Source organism: Pongo pygmaeus, chromosome 8 (assembly GCF_028885625.2).
Source record: "Pongo pygmaeus isolate AG05252 chromosome 8, NHGRI_mPonPyg2-v2.0_pri, whole genome shotgun sequence".
NCBI lineage: Eukaryota > Metazoa > Chordata > Mammalia > Primates > Hominidae > Pongo > Pongo pygmaeus.
In genome coordinates this window covers 35,219,533-35,238,896 of record NC_072381.2, presented here as the reverse complement: position 1 = coordinate 35,238,896, position 19,364 = coordinate 35,219,533, and the positions used below count along the sequence as shown (strand labels likewise).

At 41.5% G+C, this 19,364-nt stretch overlaps 1 protein-coding gene across 33 annotated transcripts in view; it reads left to right on the top strand.

Moving 5' to 3' along the window:
- Positions 1 to 19,364, top strand: part of PARD3 (par-3 family cell polarity regulator) — a 710,416-nt gene that overhangs the window by 620,818 nt on the left and 70,234 nt on the right. The window lies entirely within an intron of this gene.

Below are 19,364 nucleotides of genomic sequence, written 5' to 3'. Positions count from 1 at the left end.
TGGGGTATTAACAAGCGGAGCTTAATGCACTCTATTCAAAGGTATTATGTATTATGTCACAAAGTGGAGATGTGGTCATTGTACACCACGTAACCCTGCAGAGCAGGGGAATACAGAACTCCGTCTGGGTCACTTATTTCTAGAAAGCTGTAGACAAAGGAGCTCACAGGCCAGCAACAGAATTGATTAAAGGGATAGGAAGAGTCACGATGAGAGCAAATTACGTGGCAGAAGTATGAATAATTGGGCTAAGAAAGGGTGAAGTAAGTTTAAAGTAAACCATTCTATTATAGCTAATATTTCTTGAATGCATATTCTGTGCCCCAGGCACTGCATAAGCCCCTTACATGGGTTTAGTTTTCACAACATTTCACTTTCACAGCAGCTCTGTGAGTTACCACTGTTATCCACGTGTACCGTACCAGGAAACTAAAGTTTGAGGTAGTGGTTAAGGAGCTTGGCCTCATTTTCATAGCTAGCGAGTGGCAAGATTTTCAGGTTTGCAATGATACACCCTGTCCTGTGCTATTTGAAGACATCACATACCTCTTCCTAAAATTTGGATTGGGATGTTTGTGCCCATCCACATGACTCTAAATACATGCTTTCAGTGTTGCCTCTATGTCACTTTCTGTCCCTTCTCATTCTTCTTGGAACATATGATGCCTTATATTCTTAGTTATGTAAACATCTTGTCTCTTAAACTGAAGCTGATTTCTTGAGGATGGAGAATGTGTTTCCTGTCCAATACATAAGCACTCTAGAAGTGTTTGCCTTTGATGTGTTTCTTTTGATTATGTCTGTTTAAAGGATTTTTCTCTGATAAGCACCTAGCATGTTACCGTGTGTTGTCAGTTAATACCCGTTTTAGTGCGTGTGTGTGTGTGTATTTGTAGCAGGCGTTCTGTGCATGTGCACTTTATTCATTATAAGCACAGAATGCCAGTTCTAAGTGCCAGGCACTACTTGAACAACAAAGAAAAGAGTAGACACTTTGCTCAGTGTGGTAAAGAAAATCCCCTGTCAGCCCTGAGGATCCTATTACAAGTCTGAAAATGGGCATACAAAAATAATTAAGTTTAACTTGAAGTTAGGATTAGAAAAGATGAATATTTATTAAAGAAAGCATAAACATTGGATTGTGTTCAACTTTTTGCAACTTATTTTGCAGCTACTCCGTTAATTATTGATTGCAGTTTTCCTTAAGAGACATTGTTTGGCATATTTATTTGTGAAGTACAGCAATTTGGATTCTCCTGTTAATTTTACATAGAGAAATTACATTGGTATATCTTGAGATAGGAAGGTGCAAAATCAGGGCAGGCTTATTCCGCCAGGCCCGATGTGGCACATCTGTTTTATAAGTAAAAAGAAGTTGAAATTTTATCTTAGATAAAGTTCATCAAATTTTACTTTCGCTAATACATGTAATCACCTCAGCTATATAGTTTAAGTATTCAATGACAGTAAACTAGTAAGTATTCTTCATAAACTATAAACTGTTAAGTAACAAACTATAACTATCTAAGAAACTCTTAAATATTTTTAAGCACGGAGATTGATCCCCTTCAGGGACTATGAATAATAACATACATTTCATCTTCAGTCGATCTCCCCATTATCCACCTAACACTGCCTTGAACATGGAGGGGAAAAAAAGTGTTAATTTAAGAAAAAAAAAAAAAGCTTTGGCATATTCCAGGGTGTTCATAGTGATTTTTTGAGTTATTTTAGGAAACAGTTCCAACTGATTTCCAGAAACCACAGTTGATGCATAAATTCCCTAATTTGTTTACTTTAGAGAGATCATCTCAAGTGCAGCATCTGTTTTTCGCTTTCTCTGTGAGATCTTGGTTTTACGTCAGGAGGAGTGAGGCACAGGGACGTACAAGAGCAGCTCGGGCCACACAGGCAGCTCCTGAACCTGCTGTGTGCTGTGTCAGGAGCTTTCTGAAACGGTGGTGGGTATGCCTCCTGTTACTGCTCTGGGTGGGCAACTTCCACGTCTGCCTTTTCAACTGTTTCTCAAGGATAAACTCCATCTGCCGGATAACATTATTTTACAGCTAGAAGAATGTCACAACTCAAATTTTGCTTAGTATGTCTTATTTTGGAGAAGCAACTTTCTTCTGTGGAGCTCAGAGCAGTAACCTAAAATTACTCTCAATATGTAGAGGGAGAGCCTTCTGGAAGTGCAGTGGTTATTTATGAAGCTTGGGTGGGGGAGCTCCCTGCCATGTTCCAGTGAAATCGGAGAGATAAAGTTTTAATGTTGGAGGCTTTTCTACCGTTTTGCTTCTTCTGCAGTCCTTGCAGAAGCAGCTGCTATAGGAAATCTATTTCCAGAGCCCTGTCCAAGCCCATGCCCAAGGTCACAGGAGGAGGAGCACCCCGTAGTTTGTGATGTTAGTAGAAAATTCAGGGCATTGAAAACCAGGAAAGTATCAACAGCCTCCATCTCTGAAAAACAGCCAACTGAATTTTCTGTCATAAAGGGTGGCCCACGCTGGTCCTCCAGCTTCACTTAGAGCTCTTATAAGGATGGGTAGGAATTATTGTGAATATAAATTTGAGCTGAAGAGAAGAGAGGGAAGTGCAGAAAATCCAGTTAACTGAAGTGAAAGTCATACAGAATAACCTACCCATTGCTAAAAGAAATAGGTTTTAAATGGAATGAATCTTTAGAGCGGAATTGATCAAATATGTCCTTATTGTATGAGAAGATGCACTTTGCAAATAATATTTGTCGGGAGGCATCATCTGCTTGAGGATGTTTCATCTTCTTGGTAAGAAGGCTGTTAGAAGTTTGGAGCCTTTTTCATCATTGTTATTAACTTGCAGGGGAAAATCTTCCTATTCCAATATTCATTAAATGGATCTCTTTGTGTATACAAATATTAAAAGTAGTTTTGAAAGTACTATAGGTAAGCAAGGGGAAAAAAATGCACTGTTTGTTTCTTCATAGAACTGACATTTTTATTTAGGGAAAAATCCATGAATTTACAATCTCTCCCTTTCTAGGTTTTTCAACATTTCTTGCAAATTGTATGTAAATGAATGCAAATAAGCAATCCTCACTAGCAAGCTGCTTAGAAGTGTAAAATGCATAAAATTAAGATGCTGAGAGAAACGTGCATCTAATTAAGGTAGCATGTAAAGAAATGTTTAAATTCAAATTAGATACTTCAGTGGAAAGAATTTACTTGTTTAATTCAAAAGGTGTTTTGTGTAATTCTGAGAAGCTTGTCCTTAGTGGTACTTCCATTTCCTTCAAAGCTCCAAAAGTCAGTTTTAGGGGCTTGCCCTGGTTCAGTTAAACTTTAAAATTGGGTTTAAGCTAAGAATTGGAATGCCATAAAAATACATTCTAGTTTTAATGCCTTCACCTCAAAAACAGAGAGGCGGGTATGATAATTTGAGAGTGAGAGTGGGTGGATGTGTGGATCACTATTTCTATCCCATTCATAGACATGGCACGTGGTACTTGGATTTCATGGGTTCTTAGAAAGCCTGGAGATAACACAGATCACAGCCATCTAGTTATCCCTGGATCTTAAGGACATTCTAGGAGCAAGACAGGAAGGATGCCGGCCTGTGCCATCAACAGCCTCACTGCACTCTGACGTCCAGGAGGTCACCTTTACTCTTTGGGGCCATGTGAGTCCAGTCCAACCTCCAGCTGTGCCAGGAACAGAAGAGGAGGAGAGGAATTTGGTCTCAGTTTAGAAGCCTTTTGTTTAAGTAGATGAAAAATTTTTTTACAAAGCATTAAGCAACAAGCAAAGTACTGAAGAAATACAAGATCTGTGTGGAGAAGACAGAAACTGTCTTCTAAGGTTGGTGCTGTTTCTGTCCCAGACACAAGAACCTAAAGGACAGATAGAAAAACAAGCAGGGCTGGGGACAGTGGCTCATGCCTGTAATCCCAGCACTTTGGGAGGCCAAGGTGGGAGGGTCTCTTGAGCCCAGGAGTTTGAGATCAGCCTGGGCAACAGGCAAAACCCTGTCTCTACCCAAAACGAAACAAAACAAAAACAAACAAACAAAACCCACAAACAAGAATTAGCTGGGCATGGTGACACATGCCTGTAGTCCCAGCTACTCAGGAGGCTAAGGTGGGAGGATCACTTGAGCCCAGGAGGCAGAGGTTGCAATGAGCTGTGCACTCCAGCCAGGGTGACAGAGCCAGACCGTGTCTCAAAAAGGAAAAAAAAAAAAAAAACAAAAGAAACAAAAAACAAGCAGGAAAGTGGTTTTTGCTAGTTTTCAGAATGCCTGATTTTGAAGTGTTCCACTGAGCTCCACTTCTTTTAGTGAGAGTTCTTGCTTTCTACCAGATCGCATATTCCTCCAATTTCAGCTGAGCCCGTGTTTTAGCCTCTAAGCCTATTGTCTCTATTTGCTGGCCTCACAGATGAGAAATCATTCATTAAGTTTTGATCATGTGCAGTGTACAAATTCTCTCTTAGACTCAGGTTCCCTAATCTGAAGTTCCTGTCTGTGTCTGAGCTGGGGAATTAGAAAATGACGCTGAGACTGTTATTCTTCACTGGGGAGTTGGATCTGCTCTGTCTCTTCAGCAGGGCCAGGAATCCTTCTGAATCAGTGCCAGACTTCTTTCATCCTCCCTCCCTCTAGGCTCCCAGACCCCATCCTCACCCCCACCCCCAAGGCTGAAGCACAGACCAAACCATCCAGGACTGTGAATTGAAAAGCATCTTCTGGCTGGTGACATCTGTTTCCAAATATCCAGCAAGTCCACTGAGGTTTAATCAGAAGGGTCACAGTTGGTGTTTCCTCCTTGGGCCAGGAGATTTTTCTCCTATGGGACTTGGGCCTGATGCCTTCCAGTCAAATAGAGCTCCTCTCCCTCTTTGATTCCTTGATACTTGCAGTGGCTGCCTCTCAGCCAGTGACTGGTTGGGTTAGTGATTCCTCTACTTATAGCACAGACTACATCTAGCTGCCCACTTCCTGGATACCCCACATTCACCATAGTCAACATATTCCAAATTCAGCTCGATAACTTTCCTCTATAGTGGCTTATTCTCTGCTCTAAATCTCTCCTGGTTAATGATGCCGTTATCAGCCCTCTTCTCCTTGCAAATTGCCAATGCTATCATTAGGCCATTTTTATTTCTTACCTGAGTTTATGCAGTATCCTCCTAGCTGCTCTCCCATCTCATCACATACTTCCTCACTCCTTTCTCCACACCATTGATGAAACAGCTGTTTCTTAAAACACAAATCTCACATAACATTTCCTGATTAAAGCCTTTCTGATGCTCCCTTGTTAACTTTTGTTCTGTCTTAAGGGGTCTGGGCTCTATCTAACATTGCACTCATATGTCTCCTCTCCTCCCCGCATTCCATGCACCAGCCTAGTTGAACTACAGGACCCGCGAGATACTATGCTGCCATTTATATTTTTGTGCCTTTGCATATGCTGTTTTCTCTGCTCCTCCCCACCGGCATCCTCCAAGTTGGCCTGGAAAACTCCTACTCACTTTCCTACTCCTCGGAGAGTTTTTTCTTTTCTCACCCTCCCAGGCTGAATTTGTCACGCTCTCTTTTGTTGCATTCCAGGCCTCTGGTTACAGCATTTATCATGCAGTACTCTAAAGGGTTGTTTCCTGGTGTATCTCCCGTTTAGGCCATGGGCTCCCAAGGGCAGAAATTGTGTTGGGTGAGAAGGTGCCCAGAGATAAGACTAGGGCAGTGTTTCTCAAACTTTGTGGCCCCAGGATCCCTTTACACTCTTAAAAACTGTTGAGAACCTCAAAGGGCATTTAGTTTATTATTTGGGTAAATATCTGTTGATATTTCCCACTGAAATGTAAACTGGGAAATTTAAAAATCATTTATTCCTTCAAAATCAACAATAATGAACTTATTAAGTATTATTATAAGATACATTTTATATAAATAACTGTGCAGAATAAAAAATTGTAAGACCAGTGGCATTGTCTTAGATTTTTAGAAATTTCTTTGTGTCTGGCTTATGAAGGGAAGACAAGATTCTCCTCTTTGCTCCTTTAGTCAGTCTGATTTATTGTGTTGTTTAATGTCTGTGAAGACAATACAATCTAATTGCAGATATTTTTCTGGATCAAAACTTGACAAGTGGTAGTTTCTTACTAGATATTGTAATGTGAAACCTAAAACCTGAGGGAACTTTCCTTACGGCTACCTTAAAACCACTCATCTCTCTTGTACCTCAAATAGCCCTTTTGCCCATGAATGTTTTACTTATACCATGCATTGGTCACTTGGAAAATATGAGACCACTGAGTTATGCAAATCCTCCAACAGATGGTACACTCTGTCATACAATAAGAAAATATAACAGAAATCTTAATTATGCAACCATCAAAATCATGATGGTAGATACAAGTTTTCCAAAGTTCTGATTTTCACTTGAAAGCTCAAATTTTATCATTGGCAACAAATACTGTCAGTGGTTTTCCTCAAAGGGACAGGCTCATTTTGCTCATTTTGCTCATTTTCAAGAAAATGGCTTTTTAAATGCCTAAGTCTGAATAACAGGTTTTTGTCAGTTGTCCTTTTTCGGGAAAAGTGGTGTTCTGTGAAGCAGGTGGCTAGTTCAGCTCACAACTCAGTTGCACGGGTGCTTTTCCTTGAGACAAACATCATACTTCAGTAGGTCATGGAAACATGTACTTGCCTTCTCATAACACTATTTAAAAGATACTTACTCAGGATCAGGATTTACCAAATTAATACTTACTGCCTCATCCAGGGCATGCCTAAGTGATGCTGGCATTGATTTTCCTTCAAGTGCTCAGAGGGGCAAATGCAGTGACCACTAGTATTGTTTGGTGACACTGGCTGCCTTGATCTGTGCCAAGTTGCCAGCTGTTTTGCCCCCTCCCCTGTGGCCTTTGCACCACTTTGCATCATTAACAAAGTGTTAACCCCATAAAGAAGGAAAGAAATGTCTTAGCAGCGTTTTTAAAATTTATTTTTATTTTTGTAATGTAGAGTCTTGCTCTATTACCCAGGCTGCAGTGCAGTGACACTATCATGGCTCACTGCATCCTCCAGCTCCTGGGCTCAAGGGCTCCTCCCCTCGCCTCAGCCTCACAAGTAGCTGGGGACCATGCCCAGGCTATTTTTTATTTTTATTTTTATTTTTGTAGAGACAGGGTCTCTCTATGTTGCCCAGGCTTGTCTTGAACTCTTGGCCTCAGGCAACCCTCCCACCTCAGCCTCCCAAAGCACTGAGATTACAGGCATGAACCATGGCTCCCAGCCAAGAAATGTCTTCGTATGTTTATCAAATACTTTTGACCTCATAAAACCACTGGAAGGATCTTGTAGACCGTTAGGAGTCCATAGACCACACTTTGGGGGCCATGGGACTGACTGGAATGAAGCAGACAGAGGCCCCTCATACCGGGTTGCAGAGTGCATGCTGTGTTGGGAAGGGTGTGAGGGGAGAAGTGCTGTGGTCAGATTTGTTTCTTAGAATGGCCATGGTGGCAAGAGAGTGGAGCATCTTCTGGAGAGTTGGAAAATCGGAACTGAACATCATTGCTGAAAAAAAAATAGCGATTTTAAGTTGCCATATGAATATAGGATGATAATGTAAGCCCCAAATTCTTCAACCCTTTGGAGTGATGTTTTCATTCCAAATCACATTCAATTGTGTGAAACTAGGTTGAAGTATTTTCTGGTATTCAGAATAGTATTATTTCTATTCTGTGAATGAATTTGGGTGTGCATGCACATGTGTCGGTGTACGTAAAGCTTGTATGTGCGTGTACTGTTGGCTGGTGGGTATCCTGGGCAATTCTTTTCTGGCCCGGGTGTCTTTGTGTTTTGTCATCAGAAGTGCATTCCTTAGACTCTGCACGTTATCCTGGATCATAAGTAAAAAACGTTTGTTTACCCTAAAGACCTCCCACTCAGTGGAAGTGTGGGAGACACATTCCTGAGTTAAAAAGGTCTACATCAATATAATATTCGGAAGTAATCGCAAATGATTCTAACCAACCCAGCAGTGCTTACTTAGGACTCTGTTCAAGAGCCTCCTTGCCTCTTTGTTGATCTCTTTAAATACCAAACAAAAGACAATGAGTCTTCCAACTCAGGCGATTCCATTGTGATTGATCTGAGCCAATTTTTTGAGGTAATTGATGATATTGCCTTAGTTGAGTCTGTTAGTGCAAATAATTATTAATCAATATGCTCTCAGCTCTTAGTTCAGAAGATAATTCTAACACATGATTTATGCTGAACATTTCAGTTGAGCTACCTTTACAAGAGGAAAATCAATTGGCGAGTGTTCTAAGGCACTTTAATTATCTGCAGCTCCACGTTCCTCCGCAGCCATATTTACCCAGACAACTAGTTGTCCCATCCTAGAAAGGGTTACAGGAAGTTTTTCATCGCCACGGTAGAGATAATTTATTGTTCATCTTAGATTGACTATGTTGGTTTAAAGTAATTTAGTGGAATACCTTAAAATCAAAGCATTGCTGCTTTCCTTTAGAGAGCATAATTAACATTGCCCAGGAAAAAGAAGGAACATGTTACTGATCTCCATTCAGTTGGAAAACAGTTCGCCAACGTGGCTAGTGAATGTCATGTAAGTCAATTTAGCCGTAAAACATGAGGAGATCTGAATCACAGAAAGGAGGTTAAGTTGTAAAACATTTTAGGGGCTAAATTTACATCACCCCTAAACTGTTGTTTAGATGCTTTGTGACCTGCTTGTGCTAAGGCTTTCTAGCATGGAATTTGTTGTTTTGCCCTTTTAGACAATGTCTTGATGAATATTGTGGTTTGATTTTTCCCCCCTGTGAGAGGAGATGTAGAAGAAATTAATCACCACTAGGAATGAGCCTGCCTTTGTTCAAAGTGGAGCTTCCAAGCATCTGTTTTTGTTGTACTTGTGGTGGGTACAGGAATGTGTGGCCTCTGGCCTGGGACTTTTAGACATGTTTATAACAGATGGAAATTTTAAATGACAGTTCCCTGCATTGTCATGGTGGAGTCCCTTCAATAGCACTGAGATGCTCTGTTATACTTCTTGCCCAGTACTCTGTCTCTTGCTGCTATTAAAGCATCTCTAAATGGTAAAACTTGAAGGCATTCGGCAGCTTTCAAGGGCAGTTCTTTAACGTCTCCACTCTCTACCCCCATGTACCCCTGGGACCCCCAAAACTTGGACCCAAGACTTCACATAGCAATAAACTGAAACACCACTCATTGTTCACAGCTGGGCCAGTGCTGGGGCTCCAGAAGGTAATGCTCTTAAGCACTGAATTGTGAGTTCATACTATCAATTAAACAGCGGGAGAGAGGAAAGGGAGGTTTTGACTTGGGATTTTTCAGGAGCAAATTCAGTAGGCATTTTTGGAATGCCTGGCTTGGAGCTAGCTCTACAGGGAAGACCAAGAAAAATGAAGCCCTGCTTTTGCCTTTAGGAAGTCACAGTCCTGTTGGGAAGGGTTGAAGTGGAGAGGGGAGACTTCAGCCATTAAGAATATAGGAGAGAGGGGCTGACACCAGAAGGTCTGTGGGCAGAGACAGATGGCTGAGTCCTTGGCACCCAGGGAAGAGCAAAGAGAGGCTGACGGGTCACAGGATGGCATCTTACATGGCCCTTTGAGGTTGCCACTGCTTATGTCCTCCTCCTGCTCCCCAACTGCTCCCCTCATTCTTCCCTGGGAATGGTAGCTCACTCTGGGCTCATCAGAGGGAAAACAAGAAACTGTGATACATAAAGTCTGCAACTGGTTGTGGTCCTGGTGATGACTTCCTCCAGAATGGCTCTCCCAGTCCAACAGTGAGGTGAGATTGAAGGTCAGAACCATTAGAGGACAATGTTCCAGCCTGCACCTGAAAATCCCAGTGTTTGGGAATCTGATTGGGGAGCATCCTGGAGGCAGGCTGGGTTTCTTTGTTTGTTTTTTTTTTTTTAGAGGGTCTCATTCTGTCACCCAGGCTGGAGTGCAGTGGTGCAATCATAGCCCACTACAGCTTTGAACTCCTGGGCTCAAGCCATCTCTCCACCTCAGCCTTCCAGAGTGCTGGGATTACAGGCGTGAGCCACCACGTCGGCCTTAGGGCTGGGTTTTGAGGAAGTTGTGTCCTCGTGGCCTGAGCTTTCCTTTTCTCCCTGCATCTCCTCCCCCCATGTGATGCCTTCCCCCTGCTCATTGTTTGGGCTGCAGGGTGAGAGAGAGAACCTTCTCCAAGTCCTGACTGCTCCCTGGGCCCAAGTTCAGGCTGAGCTCCTTCACTGGCCCTGCAGTCTTACACATGCCACTCAACTCCTTGGAAGCAAAGGTTTCCTCTCTGTAAGATGAAGATGATACGTAACCCCTGGGATTGTGAGAATTAAAGGAGGCACATTTTAAAGCACCTTTTAAACTGTAAAACTCTAAAATATAATGTGTAATATGGATATTCCTATGCAAATATAATATAATATAGAAGATGTTACTTTGTTCAGTTTTATTATTTTACCTGGCTGCCTACTCAGGGTCCTGTGATGTTCTCTGTAACTGCTCTAGTTCAGAAATGAAGCCTCGAGTAGGAGGTGTGGGCACTGCCTGCCCTGGCTTCTTTCTACCAAAGTGACTTAGATGTCTTGGAGCTAAAACACGAGAGGCAAAAAATATCTTAAAGATAAATGCCGTGTCTGTGTTGCATATAAAATTCAATAAATATCCAGTAACTGTTGAGATATGAGCCCATGAACAGAAAAAAGAAAAAAAATCCAGTAAATGAAGGAATTACTTTAGAAGATTTCAGTCTTTTCCTTTTGTCTTTTTCTGTTTTTAATATACATGAAGACTAATTTAAACCCTTTTCTCTTTTTAAGTATGTTTGGAGATCTATATGACAAATTGGCTCCTAACATTGTATAATGCTAATGACAGGATATGAAAGACAGCATTCTTTAGGACAAAGGAATGCAATTTTCAAAGACCAATAAAAGTTGGCAAAGAAATTTGCAGATCAGGACCCAGGACAATGCTTACATAACCTCTCAACTGTTTTTCCAGGTTTGAAGTGCAAATAACAGAGATAAAGACAGAAACTACACATGTAAACCTGATATATTAATAGCTCATCCAATCTACATAACAAAATAAACCAGGGGTCTAGGCCCTAAAAGTGATAGCCGTGGTGTTAGATTTCTGGGCCTCCTTTATTCCAGGGGATGGGGCTCTGACAGGTGAAACACAGCATTTGTTTAAACAGAATAGAGAAAGTCTGCAAAACATTCAAGGGCAGGAAGTAGCAATAAATACTCCTCTGTGCAACTGAAGCAGCACAGAGCTTGGGGTGAGCAGAATGTCATCACTCAAAGTAGAATTTGGCCAGGGCCTCCCAGGGTCCCACCAAGGGATACAGTGAACTTTCTAAAAGTCAAGACCTCTGTCTTATCTCCTCCAAAAGATGAGAAAGTGAGATGTGAAGCTCCTTTCTGGAGATGGGATGTGTTTTTCGTGGTAGGTTCTGATCTCTTTTGCAGGCTTTGAGCATAAGAACCAAGGGCATAAAAATAGCTCCTTGAGGGGAAAAAAAAAAAAACAAACCCAAAGGCCTGGAACACAGGATGATGTGCAGGCATTGGTGAGCTGGGGTTGTAAATCGACAATCCCTTGAACAGAGAAAGACCTAGTTAAAGAGACTTTGGTTTTCTTATAAGGCATGAATAAACGCTCTGGGCAGTCTGCCCCATTGGAAAACAGAATAATGCTAATAATTAGCATTTATATAATACCCCCCGGCTTGTGGATCTACAAGCACTTTGCAAACATTAATTAATTCTCTAAACCCCCTATGAGCCAGGGGGTGCCATCAGTAACTAATCATGAAGGAGGGCCAGTGATTCTTGATAGAGTGGATATGCAAGTTAGAGAACACTGCGAGCTTGGGAGCTGAAGAGGTTGAGTGGAATTTTTATGAGAAAGAACAACAAAGGTAGAATGTTGATCAGACTGTGTGGGAAACAAACCTGGATATTATGACCATGGGTGAAGGCTACCAACTAGCAATTCAGTTCCTCTCCTGTTGTTCGCCTCTTCATTTTCAAAGCTCTGCTTATACTTGGTCGGAAACCTCAGCGTGAAGGTCTGGACTCAGTTCACTATTCCCAGTATAAAAGGATGTGCAGACTGAGCACAGTAGCTCACACCTGTAATCCTAGCACTTCGGGAGGCTGAGGCAGGTGGGTTGCTTGAGCCTAGGAGTTAGAGACCAGCCTGGGCAACACAGCAGAAACCCTGTCTCTACAAAAAATACAAAAATTAGCCAGCCGTGATGGCGCACACCTATAGTTTCAGCTACCCAGGAGGCTGAAGTTGGAGTGATATGGCTCCGATGACTGGAGGAACGCCAGGGTTCTTGGTTTCATGCTGATAGGATTAACGACACGTACATACGCGACACGTACATACGTGGAGTGGTTTTAAGGAGGGAAAAGTTTAATAGGCAAGCAAGAAAGAAGAGAACAGCTCCCCCATACAGAGACAAGGGAGGGGGACTTGGAACAAAGAGAAACCCAGTGTACGGCAGAAAAGTGGTTGCTTATATTCGGATGCTGGAGGAGATGGTGTCTGATTTGCATAGGGCCCAGGGGATTGGTTTGACCAGGTGTGTTATTTATGTAGCCCCATGAAAACCTGGCCCTCCCACCTTAGACTTTTAATATGCAAATGCAGAGCACCATGATGTTTTGAACACATGGTGTTATCTGCAGGTGGCCATGACACTCGGTACACCTGGTGAAGAGAAGAGGGCGGGAATCGCCATGTTGGCCGTGTTGGGTAGACCCAGTTTCTACTCACCCGCATTTGCGTATTAAAGCTTGCCAGCCTGGCTCTTCAAGCTGCCTTTCTGTTAGAAAAGAAACAGTTTGGGGGTTGCTTTTATTAAAAAGAAAAACCCTTATCAAGAAGTCCTTTTACCCTTTCTATCTGCCTAAAAATTATTTCTTAATAACTCCTGTATTAGGAGGATCGCCTGAGCCTGGGGAGGTGGAGGCTGTGGTGAGCTGTGATCACCCTGCTGCACTCCAGTCTGGGCGACAGAGCAAGACCCTGTCTCAAAAAGATACGCAGCAACTGGATCATACTAGAAATCAGTATTTCTGTTGCTGTGTTAATAGTTCAGAGATTCATTCATGCGTTGACTTATTCACTCAATCACTGCTTTATTTGACAGATAGGAGTTTTTGAGTTCTTGCTCCCCGTTAGACATGGGGGTTATCCCCCAAAGGCTTATATATGAGAAAAGCAATTCCCTGCTCTTGGTCTAGTGGCTCAGTGATACTTTCTTTATTCTCTATCATGTATTTTTTGTTTCCCCAGTCTGCTCATCTGACATAAATGTTAGGATAATTGAAATGTTTTTGCAATGTTGATGTAATTTGTGAGTAAACATTGCTGTATATATTATATGAATTTCTGATGAGAAAGACACTGTGCACAGAGGAGAGTAATGACCTGGCATAAGAGAACCCATTTACACCAATAGTTACGTCTCACTAAATCGGGCCTGTTAGATTAAAGGACTGTTGGTATTCATGACTTTTTTTTTTTTTTAAAGAAATGTAGTTTGAAGCTAAACCAACAAAGTGCCACTTATTGGTGGTACTGAGGGAGTTTGCATTTACTGAATAGATAAGATTTGTTCGTAATCTTTTGGCTGGTATCACAGTGGAACAGATAGGTTACTTTTCAGGTCCTCAGAAGTTGGATATAGCAGGTGTTTTCCAAAATTGATTCCCATTCTTTTAGATGTCCCAAAAATTCAAGTAATTTGCACAATAACCATGTATAAATTAGTAGAAAAGCCAATTTCGCTCTAGCTCTAAGTGGTAGGAATGAATGGTATATGAATTCTTGAGATGTTTTTATGTACACACACATACATCTCTACTAAAGTGTAAGTTGGATGAAGTGGATCATTTTTTGTTAAATCATTTTTAGGTTACTTTCGAGTTAACTAGTATACATAGAGAAATCTATGTGTAAAGAAGTATCAGTATTTCTCTTCAAGTATTTTGAACTCTAGGACAGATGATGCTAATGAGGCCAGTCCTTGCTGGAGCTGCCTGTCAGAATAGCAAGGTAGGCATGGCCGGGGGCAGGAGAGCTCTGTCTGGTCTGTGGACCATCAAGCCAGCACTGGGACTCCTCCTCCTCCCAGCAAGACATGCACTTTCTCTCAGGCTGCTGCCAGCTGGTTTTGCTGTGCGGTAGTGTTAAGCTTTCCAGATTGAAAACATCTGGTTTTTCATCAGCCGTATAGACTCAGAAAGAGAGCAGTGTTAGCCGAAGTAAATTCAACAAATTCTTATCTGACACATTTCGGTTTACCCTAATGTGATAAACTGGGGCAGTCTCTGAGGATGAGTCCTGTTTCCAACTGTGCACCTTTTCCCTCTATCCTTACCCTGTCCTTGGAAGAATCTTGATGTTAAAATTTGGAACTATGTCTTTATTGGAGGCATCAGATGCACTGTCAGTAGTGATTTCTGAAAGTCCAGAGAGTCATTTGCATAGAGGTCAAACACAATGTTTCCTGCAGGAACTTCCTGAATGATGAAGTTTCAGAGCAATCTCATGTAACCAGATGTCAGCAGGTTCCAAAAAGATGACTGGCTACCTGTTGCTGTTACAAGCAGGAGACCTCTAGTGTTAACTAATTTCAGAGGAAATTTGTAAATATTAAGAATAGAAAACTGTGTATGTATCTACTAAATGCATATTGAGAAACAATGACAGATTGTGGTGATGTGACACTTTGGGTTGTATCTGCCTTTTGAAAGCATCCTTTATGTTTTCTCACTCATTTCTTCTACAGCACTTTACATGGCTTGGTGGGGAAATTCTGAGACTAAAAATCAATATCATCATCCCTCTGAGTTTTTGCATATGAATGCTTTTCAACTTGCAAACTGGTCATTATACAGATATGTATTTTGGAACAGTGATTTACAAACCCAACTTTTGTTAACTGGATCATAGCTTCCTACTGAGTTAAGGCTTCAGAGCTGGCTGATCAGTGTTTATAGTTGGTCTGGTGTTGTTGTTGGTCTTTGCACTTTTGTTTGAAGTACCTCAAGAAGTTAATGACCTGTTAAAAGAAAATCCACTACAGAATATTCTCCTTAAAAGATACAGGTATAAGCCAGGAATATTTATATTGTGTTAGCAGTAATGTTGCACAGGTATAGTGTGTCAGTTGTATATCAGCACAACAGTCTATCAAGATGGTAGTAATTAGCCCCATGTTCCATTAAGGCTCAGAGAGGTAAAGTAGCTCACCTCAGGACACACAGCTAGTCATAAGTACCTGTGTTTGTGTTTGTTGCTCCCCTGGTGACCAAAAATATTGGGCTTTGCTTCTGTTCCACAAGCGCGTTGGGTGTTGCTCCAGGGCCTTTGCACTTGCTGTGTCTTCTGTTTGCAGTTCTGTTTTTTCATGATAGAGAGGTCCTTTTTGTCATTTAGGACTCAACTCCCCTCTCTTTAGAGAGCTCAAGCAGGCCAGCACTTAGACTCCTCCTCCCAGCAAGACACGAGGGCAGTCGTTTCCTTAGATTCCCATTGATTTAGATTTTCCACAAATTTGCACAAAACTTTATAAATCAGTAGAAAAGCCAATTTCAGTAGTCTAGCTCTTTCCAAGTTGTAGGAATTAATGGTATGTGAATTTTTGAGGTTTTTATGTTCACACATGTATGTTTCTACTACAGTATAAGTCAAATGAAATGGTTAAATAATTTTTTCATGTGTTAAATCATTTTTATGTTCTTCTCAAGTTGTGACCATGCTGTCGCAGCAAAATGGTGTCTCAAACCACTCAAGAGAGACTCTCCTTCCTGCAGTTACCCAGAACCAGCCTCTCTAATCTCTCCGCCTCTGTTATTGCTATCCTGTATTAATAAGGAGTTTTATGAACAGTGTAATTTGGATTGTTTGCAACTCAGTGGAAAAATGCTTGAAGGGGTCCAGGCGCATTGGTTCATGCCTGTAATCCCAACACTTTGGGAGGCCGAGGCAGGCGGATCATGACGTGAGGAGACCGAGACCATCCTGGCCAACATGGTGAAACCCCGTCTCTACTAAAAACACAAAATTAGCCAGGCGTGGTGGCGGGTGCCTGTAATCCCAGCTACTCAGGAGGCTGAGGCAGGAGAATCGCTTGAACCCGGGAGGTGGAGGTTGCAGTGAGCTGAGATCGTGCCACTGCGCTCCAGCCTGGGCGACAGAGCGAGACTCCGTCTCAAAAAAAAAAAAATGCTTGAAGGGATGGATACCCCACTCTTCATGATGTGCTTATGTCACATTGCATGCCTGTATCAAAACATCTCATGTACCCCATAAATATATACCCCTACTATGCTCCCACAAAAATTAAAAATTAAAAAAAAAATAGGGCATTTTAACCACAGTCCCACCTAAAGCATACCTGCTACCTGCACATGTGCCCTTTCTCCTCTTTTGCTTTTTCCCAAAGGACATAGTTGAGAAACCTGCTCTATTAAAATATAATATGGTTCAGCTTGGTGTATATTGTGATTATTTTATTTGCTTTTTACCTTGGACTCAGTCTTCTCCTTTCATAAACCTGAATATGCATGTTGTGTAGCTTTGCTGGATTCAAATTAGATAATTTCATTTCAAACAGATACAGCCAAGCATATGGTATTTGGTATGAGTTGTGCAAAGAAAGTCAAGTTAGGTTATGAACAAGTGAGTTCTGAGTTTCTTTTTAGCGAAGGGACATTTATTTATCTTGGATTGTTACAGCGATTTTCTGGACTATTTTTCTATAATTACCTTGATTAATATTTAAGTGGTATGTTTACATTTTGAGTTGATTTATATGAAGCTTCGCTTTTCCTCCACTGAAACACTCAGGTATCTCATATTACCATGATGACAGGAAACCATTCTCTGCTCCTTGTTTTCCCAATAGAAGAATGGCAGTTTATCCACGGGTATTTGGAGAAAGAGCAGCATTCACACAGCAGAAATGTTCCACTGGAGGGCTATCCTTCCAGAGCCCCTTGCTAGTTATAGATACCTCCATTTAGGGCCTCTGACCTGCAATAAATTTAAAAATACAGTCTCTAAATTGTGTGTGTGTGTGTGTGTGTGTGTGTGTGTGTGTGTGTGTGTGTGTGTGTGTGTGTGTGTGTGTGTGTGTGCGCGCGCGCGCGTGTGCTATAAATGAATTCCCTATGTGCTATTTCTGTGTTAGAAGGACAGGGAGAAATATTGACATCTTTTCTCCGTATTTTGGTATTTTCCCTTGCTTTCTTCTCTGCCTTCCTCAGTTCCCCTGGGAGGTGAGGCATTTGGGGCAGGGTCAGTGTGTTTGCCTGGTGGTCTGGGTGAACTTGCAGAGGCCGTCAGCCATGACTCAGCATCAAGTCCTGACACTAATTCTTGTTTCCTGTCACATCCTAACCAAGTCATTTATCTTCTTGGAACCTCAATTCCATCACTGGTAAGGCAGTTAAGATAATATTCTGGGTCCTTGTTAAAGTTATGAAAGCATTCTATTAGGTGACCACTATGCAAATTATGGGAAGTTAAAATTATTATATCCATTATCACCAAATTGTTTTTTCATTCTACCACAGAGCTTTCTTTCTTTCTTGGAGCTGGCAAATGTCTACTCCTTTGCAGGTCCCAAACCCTGTGCCTAAAGGTTTAGCATCTCTGTGATGAGTTTAATGGTGGCAGGACCAGTCTGTTCTCCTTTGTGATTGCAGATTTTGAGGAGCTATTTTGAGGGGGATCCAGGAGGTTTCCTTTCTTATCCCTGTTTTTCCTTGGGATAAATTCTTACGCTAAAGGTCAATGTTTGTGAAACATGCTATCCCTCCTGCATTTCTTTTTTGCCCAGGGACATTAAAAGTCATTATCTTGCCTTGAAAAGATTAAAAAATGTTGGCACCTCCATCTTTGTGGTCTGGTGCAAAGAGATCTGTGGGCTGTTGACCAAGCTGACTTGATCCCTGGAATGTCTTGATCTAAATTCATCTTTTCTTTTGTTGCTGAAATTTTAGGATTTCCGCTTGCTGAAATTGGATTTATGAATAAAAGAAACCAACTTTGCTGTAGGTAATTATGTCAGAGGCAAGTTCATCGGTGTCAGTGTTCATTTTATTAGAGAAGGCTTAGCTTATTCACAATGCATCTTTTATCCCCTTGTCTCTAATAAATGCATGATTTTCAGAGATTTGCAGCCAAAAGTGTGTTATTCCAATTAGGTTACTTTTGTCAAACATAAACCTTTTCTGTATATATGTTATTTTTTTACAGCTAAGTCAGTAGAAAATACTTATGCAGACATTGATATATATATTTTAGATTATGTTTTCCTGCAATAGTATGTCTCTGGACCAGTGATAGTAATTTGTGTCAATAACTTTATAAGGTGAGAAGCACTTGAAGAAATTAGAACGGCTGAGGGCCAGAAGTCCTCAGCAGGGAAAAGAAACACACGTGCAGCAGATTAAGGGGAAAGGGCCAAGGAAAGCGAGGACCCCCACTTTCTGGTGTCTCTCTGGTAACTGGAAGGGCGGATACGAGCGGTTCGCAGGCACCAGTCTTTAAAGCGCCTGTGATGTTCTCTTGACTGGCGTGGGCTTCCTGCTCTTTCAAGAGAACTCCTTGATCATGCATTCTACTAAAACGAGGCAGCCCTGGGAGGTGAGTCTTGCGTTCTAATTGCCCAGTGGGTTGAGGTTTGGGGACAATAAGTGGATATCAAGGAAAGGTCAGACTTGAAAGCTAGCAACCCGGTGAGCAGACCAAATCGGAGAGAACGAAGAATGACTTTTTTTCTTCTTCTTCTTAATTACTTTGTCTAAGGTAGAGGGTTTCCTTCTTAAACATTTTGAAATCTGGCTGATGAATACTTGTCAAACTGATTTGGGGGGTATATGTCTAATCTTTTATCTTATTCCATCAGATCATGAATGAAAATCAAAGCTCTGAAAGAGGTTTGCTCCCAATGGAAAAAAAAATAATAGCACAGGAGCTGCATAGGGAGATGAGGAGGGGCTGGAAAAGTCATGGGGTCAAAGCGGTGCACAGCACATGGGTTATTTTTTGCTACTACCTTCCACATCTGCTGGGCTATGGTGAAATTTGAAATATTTCATATTTTTAAAATATTATATATCCTTTTGCTCTTTCTTGCCTTCAGCGTACCTGAATATGTTAGCCTTAAATTGTAAGACCAAGACATTTATAATAAAAGCAAAATAATAGTATAGGTTCCTTCAATGAGAGGGTAAATCATCCCATCCAAACCAACACACACACAAACACAGACCCCACACCGACACACAAACA